This window comes from Parambassis ranga, chromosome 14 (genome assembly GCF_900634625.1).
Source record: "Parambassis ranga chromosome 14, fParRan2.1, whole genome shotgun sequence".
Lineage (NCBI taxonomy): Eukaryota > Metazoa > Chordata > Actinopteri > Ambassidae > Parambassis > Parambassis ranga.
Genome location: NC_041034.1, coordinates 18,385,208 through 18,397,011, shown reverse-complemented (window position 1 = coordinate 18,397,011; position 11,804 = coordinate 18,385,208).

Genomic DNA, 11,804 nt, shown 5'->3' with positions numbered 1-11,804 from the left:
GGTCAGGTATTACTTAATTTACACTAAAACATCATCTGTAGACTGCATGAATAAGAAATACAAGTGAAGAAACAAGGTATAAACTCTTGCTGTAGACGGATAAAAGAGGAAGCTTGTGACAGGGTGGCAAGGCCACAGTTAAGATTAAGATTACAATGGGGAAATTGCATTATTGCAACAGCACAGATACAGAGTGCAAAAAAACAAGATAAAAAGTATATAAATTATAAAATAAACTACCAATAAAAAAATACAATAGAGTTAGATAAGAGTCGGATAGGTTTGCACATTATTGCACAGATGAGTGGAGGTAGAAGTGGTTTTTAAAACTCTACATAGTGCATCAAAAGAAACTAAATAAATAATGTTTTGTATAATGCACCTATCAGGAGTGTTCATAGTCTCACAAACCGAGGGTGCAGCAGTCTGTTACTGAAGCTGCTGTGCAGTGCTGACAGGGTGTCCTGCAGGGGGTGGGACTCATCGTCCAGCATGGATGTCAGTTTTGCCAGGACCCTCCTGTCACCCACCTCCCGCACTGAGTCCAGAGAGCAGCCCCGAGCAGAGTGTCCTGTCAAATACTACAGAAAACATTTTACAGCCTTTACAAACAAGTCTTTAGCTCTAAGTGTTTATTAAGCAACATGTTTTTTTAATCATCTGTTCATGAACACAGGGGCAGCCATGAGTGTCCTCCCTCACATGCCACCCAGCTGGCATTTCACCAGCTCTGCCAATAGAAGGAGGGTTATTAGCTCAATTTGTATCAGTTTGTAAAATCTCAGATCACAGACAAATCATGGACATCACACATGTACACATCCAATTATAATAATGCAGATATATTACAGTGCCATGAGTAGTTTGAGTTTAATGTGGAGCAACAGTGAGCTTTTTACCTTGTGCAGAATTTTCATAATGTCCAGAAAACGTCTTTCTGTAGCATTTAAAGCAGCAGGCATGATTCATGACTCATCCAGGACCAGGATAAATCATATTGACAGTGAGACAGTGCCACTGTCATGAGGGAAGGAGACTCACACACCTGTTGCACAGCTATTCTGTGTTGCAGGATGTGTTTTCAAGTTCCTCCAGAGCCTTGTGCTTCTGCCGTTTTGATGGTGTTATTTGTCACATGGGTGTGGCTGACAGTCAGATGGAGACGAATACATCATGTGAGGCTGCAGATAATGTGTTGCCCTTGGAGACATAGAGATATGAGAGATGCTGACAGCAAATAGGGGCTACCTGGCCTTAACCCTTCATGAGACCTAGAAGAAGTGCTCAGGTTTCAGGTCTCAGGTCTCATTTAGTGAAATAAAAGCAAACAATAACTTTTAAATAAAATTTACTTCAAAGTAAATCTATAGAATTCTTAAATGTCTAATGGAGCAAATCCTGAACAAATCCTGAACAGAAGATCTCAGAAACTCTACATCATGCGTCTGATCATTGCCACAGTATGTTATTATATGTTAAAACATAGAATCCTAATGTGCTAACACATGATATTATGTATATGTGTAAACGAGAGGTAAAAGAGTTACCTCTTATTGTCCTGAAGATGCACCTTAACCAACGACCAAAACAAGAAGAAAAAGAAATACCCAAAAGTGTGTAAAAGACAAAGATATAAATGTATTTTACACAGGCTTTTATTTTATTGTATTTTTGTTGTTAATTTAAGGAGTAACTTCCTGTCACCTGTGGCGGGGGTGTGGCCTGTACACAGTAAATTCCACAGCAAAAATGGCGCATTGAAAAATTCAGATCGGTTTGAAAGGAGGAGGAGACGTGGGCGGAGCTACTCAGAGTATTTCTGACTCTACTGGCATTAACTCTGGTAATTTACCTGCACTCCACTAGATTATATAACAAAATATGATTAATAACTTAACTGGACAATAATCCTACGGAAACAGTAGAGGGCAGCAATACGCTACGAAAGCGTCTAGTCTGTCTCAAACCAAAGAAGAAGAACTCTGGTAATTTCCACCAACTCTAGGTGGCGGACTCACTATTTGTGGTAAGTTTGCTCTATCTATTCATTTAAACTGTTGTTTAACAATTCAACTCATGTTAAAAGCGTGTTATAGCAACTGTATGTTGTAGCTTCACCTTGTTTAAGCTATTTTTGTATCTTAATATACCGAGTAGCGAAGTGCTAATTTGCTAGCTAGTCAGCTTCAATGTAATCCGCAAATGATGCTCATTAAGGTTAACACAGTAATATTTGACATTTTAACAAACCCAGTGGTTTAGTATAAATTCATAGTGTTGGTTTATCGTTTATTTTATCAGATTGATCTCAACTACTTAGTGTTAGGTTGGTAGTGAGCTAACCTTGATCAAAGCAACTTAGTGGTAATTGACATTGACAGTTGTATCAGCAAATAACGTGTCGTCGTGACACTAACTAGTCATTGCTCAGACCAGTTCGTTGCTTTTGCAACCACACACAGTTAAATTCAGTAACATTAGCAACAATTAATATGAATAATATGATTACTGATGGAGTCTGGTCTCTCCAACTAGCATGTGTGCAGGTGTCTGTGTACATGCATCAGGTGGGCTGTGCGCTGGGGGAGGGTGGTTGGGGAGTCTGGTGGTTACCCTATTCTAATCAAACCGGTTTATTTTTATTTTGTGAATCTCACTTTGAGCTAGCTATTATTGTTATAGACTTGAAAAAATATGAGATAATGCTAAGTGAACCATCAACTGCTGGAGAGTTTTAAGTGTGTCCGACTAAACCTTCTCATCCCTGTTGCACTGTAGTGTAGAATTACAAAAAATGATTCTCCAATACAAATGAAAGTAAGCGTTCCGTCTTAACAGTGACCTTGATTAGAAGCCAGTTTGTTGCAGACCTTGGAGTCAGTAAGTGATGTTATGTAAAAGAGGACACAATTAACATTATGTGGTGTATTTTTTTTAAATAAGAAAAGATATACATTTCTGTGGTTATAATGTGATGACATTCTCTGCAGGAACTATGCTGGTTAAAGCAAAACTTGGGGATGATTCAGAGCCAAGTTTAACAGAGTTTTTTTTGTTTCCTAGCTTTTGTGAAGTTTGGTGTTCCAGCTGTTACTGTTATTGTTATTGACAGTACAGGAACTGAGTTGGATTGTGTTTGAGGACATCATAAAGGATTCATCAACTGGAGTTCTGACCATCAAATGATACAGGTATGCTAAATTTGTTATTTAAATGATGTATGAGTTGGTTAGTTGTTGTAAAGTTAAATTATTTCTTAAAGAAATTATTTGTGTGGTCTGCAAATTGTAATACCTCCCCTTGATTTGTCCATATTGTTTAGACTCTGTCTCCACACCAGCCTCTCCTCAACAGTCACAGCCATCTTCCATTGATTCATCAGATTCACAGGATACAGTCATTTCAGAAAGCCCTTCCAGAAAACGGCAAAGACTGGATGCAGAAGCCAAGCAAGTAAGAGCTGAAAAATTAACACATACTATCTTGTGACACACTGAAATCTAAGTTGTCAAAAGTTTGAGCATTGTCATTTATTTGTGTAGTATATAGTATATGATACATACAGTTTTACTTGTTGTCTGATAGTCCTTTCTAACAGACACTGCTGCTTCAAGCACAATCATCTTCATTCTTTTTGTGTGTTTTGATTTAGTGGTTGTAGGCAAACTTTTAAATTATTATTATTAATAGTTTCAATATTTCCTAATCTAATGAATTGTTCTTAATTTTATATGTAGAATGTATTCTGGTGGTGAACGCATAATAAATGAGTACAACAGAACAAAGACCTTGGTGGATGAAAGCAGAAGAAAAATGGTGAACATATTGGCAGCTGACAGAAAATAATGTGTAATTTACTAAATGTTTTCATTTGCTTGTATGCATAATTTAAAATCTATATTTAGTTTTGGGGATGTGACTGCTGAATCTGTTCTCATTAATCTTGCAGTACGTCACCACCTAAACAGGTCAAAGAAATGTATGCCAGAGGAATCGTGGCCTTATTCTCCTACCTCAGTGACCCTTACTCTGAAAATGGCTATGTTAGTGTAATACTACTAGAACATGTGGGGACCGCTATTATCTGTTATAATACAGCAAATATACAAGGAACCAAATGTGTTCTTTTTCACATGGTATTAGTATTTACAGGTTTTTTGCCTTTGTATAGATTCAGCCCAAAGACTGTCAGAGGAGGAGATGTCAAGAGGACCAACTATGAGCCGAGAGTATGAATTTGTTCCTGAGACTTGTCTGAGTGTAGATGGATTGATGTCAGTAATGCAACATACAACTGATGAGGACACAATCAAGAAGAAAATGAGCCTGACTTTTGCCGATCGCCGCAACATTGTCCTCGACCCCCAACAATCAAGCAACGTACTGTCTGACTTTCCATGTTTTATAGACATGAAAGGCTTGGTAATTCTAAGACTTTTTAGAGTGACATATTTGGATTGACACATTCTGAATTGTTCAGTGTGAAATGCAGATAAGTAATCCTATTATCCCACTCCAGATTGAACAGAAAATTGTCCTGATGTTTGGAGAGAGTGTCTCTTACAAGCTACTGGATAGATGGCCGGCCACATTCAAGAAGCAGATCATCCAACGGTGCAGAAAACTCCACTAGTGAGCTTGAAGAACATTTGATGGCAGCCGATCCTCCAGAGGATTCCACTGAAGAGTTATATTGAGTTTATTTGATTTATCAATAAATTCAATTTCATTTCTTCAGCATTTGTATAATTTGACAACCAATTTTTTTAGTTATGAATATTATAAACAACTGTGTGTCTGTCTTACGTGCAGTGCACTTTTGCAATGTTGATTCACATTAATTGTGTTAACATCATTCTGTGTTCTTAAAGGTTGGGACGGTGACCTTTCTTCTGTTTTACTGTTACTCGACCTGACTGCTCAGGGCTGAAAGAGACCAGGAAAGGTGTCGGCATTGCAAGCACAGAGGCGTCTTGTTGTTTTTCAGAAGGTATGTGGTTGTTTCTAATGAGAAAATAATGTATTTATATCAAAGTAAGAGAGTATTATAATTTCACTACTTCTGGTGGAAACCGACATGTAAACAATTGCTTCTAGATGCAGTAATTGGCAGTAAGTAATAATCAAAATACATAGTGTCTCTTGTGTGTTGATGTTCCCAGACAGGAACAAGCATCCAACAGCACCTTGATGCCATTACAAAGAGCACGCAGCCCTCTCTCCTGGCTGTGGGTCAAAGAAAGAATGTCATCCAGCAGTTCTTCATCATCCTTGACAAGAACGCCATACCTTGCAGGTCAGCTTCTTCTCTCAGTGCTTTAGAGCAGTGGTCCCCAACCACCGGGCCGGGGACCGGTACCGGTCCGTGGGTCATTTGGTACCGGGCCGCACAGAAAGACTGAGCAAAAAATATATTATTCATTATCTGAGTCTGAAAGCTGTTTCATTTATAAATCGATCAGATTCATCCGCCTGTGCCTTTAAGCACCTGCCCAGACGCTTGTCTCGGTCACGGGATACGGAACCCCAAAATTAAGCCCACAAGCAGCAAAAATAAATAAAAAACAAACGTCTTTGGAGAGCTTCTTCAGAAAGGGGAAAAGACCTAATGAGGAGACAGAAGAAGAGGAGCCTACCCCTTCAAAGAAAAAGAAACCTTTTAAAAGACTATATCAGGAGTCCTATTTAAAATACGGATTTATTGCAACAGGTGATTCTCACACACCAAGTCCGCTCTGAGTGATGTGTGGCGACAGACTCGCAAATGAAACGAAGCCTTCAAAACTGCGAGACCGAGCACCCTGCATTAAAAGACAAGCCATGGAAGAAAACGTGAACAAGAACGACTGAAGCAATTAATGACGGCCAAAACAAAATTACGGAGTGGACTGGACATAAGAAACACACTTCGGGTGTCATGTCTCCCATTATCCCCAGATGGGACCGCCTCATTGCTGAGAAAGCTCAAAGGCTCCCACTAATTAAGCATAAGAGTAAGTTGTCTCTTTATGCACTTTGTTTTCTGTGCCGGTCCGTGAAAGTATTGTTTTACATGATACCGGTCCGTGGTGCAAAAAAGGTTGGGGACCGCTGCTTTAGATGAACTGTTTAACACACATTTTGTTTGCAACATCATACCACACCCTGCTCCACCACATGTACACATTCATCCAAACCACTGTATAATATTGATGTTGGCAAAGTCAAGGAAAGTCCTTGTTTTGCTGAAGTCAGGGCAAGGTTGCTTCATTAGTGCTGAACTTTCACCTCCATCATGTGGAAGTGTTTTGTTTGTCAGGTCAAGTTCACTAGTTCCAGTCTGCCAGCTGGGCATTTACGGTTCATGCATGGTTTGTTGCCTGGAAAAAAATCTTCTCCTTGTATGTGTTCATTCTTGTTCTGCAGTACATTCAGGCAGATATGTTGAGTGCTGAACAACTTGCTGGTAGAATACATGCTTTTGACTATGGTTACACACAGCAGCAAAATCGCCCCCCTAGAGTTAAGCTGTTTGATGGCAGTGATGATTTGGGATTAAATGCCACAGTCTTGGTGCTTATTGTGCAATATGCCTTTGCTAGTTGGAGATCTGGTCCAGCCAGATGATAAGCGCTGGCATCTTTTGCCTTTGTTCTTACAGATTGTCAACATCATATTTTCACCAGTGCTGTCAGAAGGCATGACCATTTACCTCAAACATTTGATCATTGATGATTAACATTCTGCACTCGTTATGAAGCCAAGCATCATTTCTTTAAGAGACAGCAGACAACATTACACATCATTAGAGTCGTATGGCAATGCACCGGAGTGTTTCAGCAAGGATAGATTAACTTTAGGCCCAGGAAAGATGGTGACACTGACTGAACTCAAGGAAGGACCAGATATTGCTTCTGAATTTGGTTCCGCTTTATGTACAAGTGTGTTTTCTGCTAAGTGGTAAAACATTAGGGCACAGAGTACTGCTGTGACTTAATTGTATGTTCTGAGGTTGCATTTGAGATGGCTATATTTTGTGAGATCAAGACTATTGTGAAGGATGACGATGTATTGCTGTATGGAAAAAGGATGGAAACGATGTATTCAGATCATCATTACTATGATTATAAAGTCAGACTACATCCTGTCAAAACTGTAAAGGTGATGGACTTGAAGGAACTCTTTTACTTTAAACCATTTGATGCTCAAATTAAGTTTCCTCTTTGTATATGTCCCTTACTGTCATTTTATTTACGAGATGATCTTACAGTTTTCATGATGTATTGTATTGTGTGAAAGATGATTTTTTTTTTTTTTTTCGTGTTTAGAATAGCAATGTTGAAAAATGGATATATGTTTTTTAACATCACAGTATAGTAAATTGTTAATTAATATTAGATGGAATCAGAGTTAAATTTGACTCTTTAAGCGAGGACAATAAGTAATTCATTAACAGAAACAGCTATGACGGGCAGAAATGTTTTGGATGCCAGCTGCTAGATGAGCAAAACCTCAGCTGCTGTAACGGTTTGCGAGCATGTTTCTATGGTTAAAAACCGACAGTGAGACGAGCACCAGAGAAGAGCTCTGATCAGGTCAGAGAAGTGATCCCAGGGCAGTATCCAGTGAGTTTGTTCCATTTCGGCCCTCTGCCTTTGGTTTGGGATGTGTGGTGTTTTCTGTGATGTGCTTTTGTGTGTGTTTTGAAGGAATAACTTGAATCGTATTTTGTATTAGGACAAACCTGCCCTTGTATTTGGGCTTATTATTTTGTATTCTGTCTACCCAGTATAGTCAGCAGGACATACAATGTTTCTCTGGAGACTTTCTTAAATGATTACGCTGGGTAAGCTCTTATTGTGGTATGTTTTTCATTGCTACTGTTATTACTGTATTTGTCACTTCTTTTTTATTTGACTGACTCTTCAGTGTGAAGTTCATGTCAGGACGACTATTGCTGTCATCGTGTGAATTAGTCGAGCTTATGATGAGTGCATAGACAGTGGAGCTTGTTTGATGAACTGTTTCTTTCACATAAAGGCTTGTGAATATGAATAGCTGACAGCATGGGGGCCGCATTTAAAAAAAGCTCAACAAAAACACTGTAGATTCATGCAAATTGTTGAGTCAAAGCATGTTATTGAAAGGACAATTATAGTGCAACAACAATTTCCACAAAGTCCAATAACAGAGTGGCAGGGCGATAATAATGCAAAGTAGTAGATGATAAAGATTTGTTTTTAGCAGAAAGCTGTATGCAGTAGGAGGAAAATGTCAGGTTGAGTTCTGGACCTGTTTTCACCATCAATAGCGGAGCCATTTAGAAAACAGCAGGGGTCGTCCTCCCCGTCAAAAATATGCTGCTCCTCAACAGCAAATTTCAAACCGAGAATCTGAGAGAAGTATCTGAGGTTTCTCTGCTCTTTTGTCAATGATGTGTTCCTTGTAAGTGCTCTTTTGACATAGAAGCTGATACAAAACAATGAGTACTACCTCTTCATGATGATGTGCTGTTTATAGGGACACACAAAGCTGTGTCACATTGTGATGTCTTTCTACTAAGTGTTCTGTGTTATGAAGGCAAAAAGAGGCAAAGGCCCTGCAGCTGTGCACTGTAATTTGTCATAGCCAAAGGCCCAGATGAAGGTGTTAACCTGGCTGATCTAATATATGTGCTGAGGATAGTAGCTGCGTGAGCTGTCAAAGCGTAATGATCACACCTCCCTTTTTGTTCGTATTCATAAATTATCCAGGCGTGGTGATTTATTGCAGGCTGCCACGGCAGAACCGAGTAAGCTGCAGCAACCTCTGTAACAAATGCTCAGCTGGCATTGCACGAAGTTACAGCACTCAATGGACAGTGTGAGGCGATGGCTCCACAGAGATGACTGATTACCTTCCTTTCATAGTTAAAGCGCTCATAATTATTATTATTGTGTGGACACGCAGACAGTGAAGTAAATGAAAGGAAAATATCGACATGGGCTGCTGTGTTACAAGCTGTTTGTTCCCTGCTCTCTGCAATCAAACAGATCCCCGTCCACAGCCTGTTGTAAGCAAGCATGTCAAACTAGACAGCAGTGTCAATTTAGACCAAGGAGAGGGTGGCACAGTGAGGGCTGGAAGGACTGTGGGGGTTCTCAGGAGGTTTCACCGAGGAGCAACGCTCGGTTAATTACTGCCATTATATGCCTAGTCTTCTCCCGAGATAAAAAGTCTTCTTGCTCGGCCTCTCGTTATTAAACACCAGGTTGTTTGTCTCCTAATGTTGTGGGAGGACATGCAAATAAAAAGCTGAGGGTCTGATTTAATTTGGTGCTTCTTCATTTCGGGCATGTGCATAACTTAAAACAGTTAGGGAGCAAGATTACCGCAGAATTTCTGTTCTTTGGAGATGAAGTGCAACCGCTTTTAAAGATCCTCTGCAAACACAAGTGCACAACTGACAAACACGCCGAGCTTCTTCTGAGAAATTACAGCAATTATATGAGATTATGATGAAGACAAATGTTCCTCGAATTTGTTACACAACACAGCGAGTGTGTTTCCATGCACAGAACATAATTATGTAAAAACTCCATCACCTCTGAGTTACCTGTGCACACGTAAACACAATCAGTATGATATAAACTGCAGACCTGCAAAACAATGAATGAAGTAAGTGAATTATGGACATGGTGTATGTGTTAATTTTAGCATCTTCAAACATGTACTATATGTATTTTTCACACAGGAGGAAGCTGATTATGGATGATGGGATATTCAGTCACATGTAGGCCTATGGTGCGTCATCATCTGACCACAGAACTCATATACCTCTGAAGGTCCACATTAGAAGCACAGAGGTGTGCATGGATGCTGTAACTTTGCTGTAGACTCATGATCATCACACATCACTCCTGTTTCCTTTTCACTCGTTGGGTTTTGTTTTCTCTTGCTGGCATTGAAAACACCTGGTCCAGGTTAGGTGTTAAAACACTCACTGCGCTGTTTAGCTATGAGCAGAGGTCGGCAGCAGATATGTGCACATTGTCTGTTGCCAAACCCTGGAAATATTAAACTCTTCTGAAGTTATTGGAGTGATGGCGAACTAGGAGTCTGAGGAGTAAAGTACCACAGTGACACGAACATCATGTGTGGTACATCATAGTACATTTTAATGGTATCAAAGAGTTGATGTCAATATGGGAGTAAGGACAGCCTAGTAAGTAAGTAAAGGTGAAAAATCGAATACATTGTGTGACTATTTCAGATAAGACTGTGCTGTATGGGCCTTCAAGAAGACTGGTACAATAAGGTTATACTTCAGGAGTCCAACACTAAAACTAGCAGCATTAGATGTGTTTAACCCTCATGCATTGTTCGCAAACACTACCCTAATGTGTTGTTCGGGGACAAAAACGTCCTCTAACTTTAACGGTTTTAAAAATATATTAGATAAATATTTTTTTGAAATTTTTTTGCATAGACCTTTTAATTAACTTCAGTTCTAATCAACAGTAGTGAAAAAATCATTTTCCCCCAGGATTTTAACCCTTTAATCACCAATTTTATAAGGGGTGGTGCTGAAAATTGAAAAAAAAAAAACACAAAATGGCTCATTTTTAATAGAAAAGGTGAATGTGGACTGGATTCTTTTGAACCTTTATTACAGTCTTGGTCATGTCAAACATCAGTAAAAAAATTGACTTGATTGCATTATTAGTTTTTGCACAGCACTGGATTTTCTTTTTTTCTCCCTAATGTGTTGTTCGGGGACAAAAACGTCCCCTAACTTTAACGGTTTTAAAAATATATTAGATAAATATATTTTTGAATTTTTTTTGCATAGACCTTTTCATTAACTTCAGTTCTAATCAACAGTAGTGAATAAATCATTTTCCCCCAGGATTTTAACCCTTTAATCACCAATTTTATAAGGGGTGGTGCTGAAGATTGAAAAAAAAACACACAAAATGGCTCATTTTTAATAGAAAAGGTGAATGTGGACTGGATTCTTTTGAACCTTTATTACAGTCTTGGTCATGTCAAACATCAGTAAAAAAATTGACTTGATTGCATTATTAGTTTTTGCACAGCACTGGATTTTCTTTTTTTCTCCCTAATGTGTTGTTCGGGGACAAAAACGTCCCCTAACTTTAACGGTTTTAAAAATATATTAGATAAATATTTTTTTTAAATTTTTTTGCATAGACCTTTTAATTAACTTCAGTTCTAATCAACAGTAGTGAAAAAATCATTTTCCCCCAGGATTTTAACCCTTTAATCACCAATTTTATAAGGGGTGGTGCTGAAAATTGAAAAAAAAACACACAAAATGGCTCATTTTTAATAGAAAAGGTGAATGTGGACTGGATTCTTTTGAACCTTTATTACAGTCTTGGTCATGTCAAACATCAGTAAAAAAATTGACTTTATTGCATTATTAGTTTTTGCACAGCACTGGATTTTCTTTTTTTCTCCCATTTTGTCCCATAGACTTACATTATAAACACACTTTTTTTGACTGCACAGCCATGGCACTACATAATCATGCATTCTTGATTGTTGGTGGTTTACCCTGTTGGTAGGAGGTAACATTTGTGATTTTTACAGTTAACAACTTAATTACCATATTAACCCTTTACCTGCAGGCCTGTGCTCATGTACTGTAGTTTCTGGCTTGTATATGGAGTTATAGGGAGTATTTTAGCACATAATTGTGTGTCTACACACTGTGTGTGTATGTTAGAGAGGAAGAGAGCCATTTGCACACTGATCTTGTTGTCTGTGAGTACACACAACCACAGAGTCTTCATAGTAAACAAAAACAAAGAAAGTGTTGC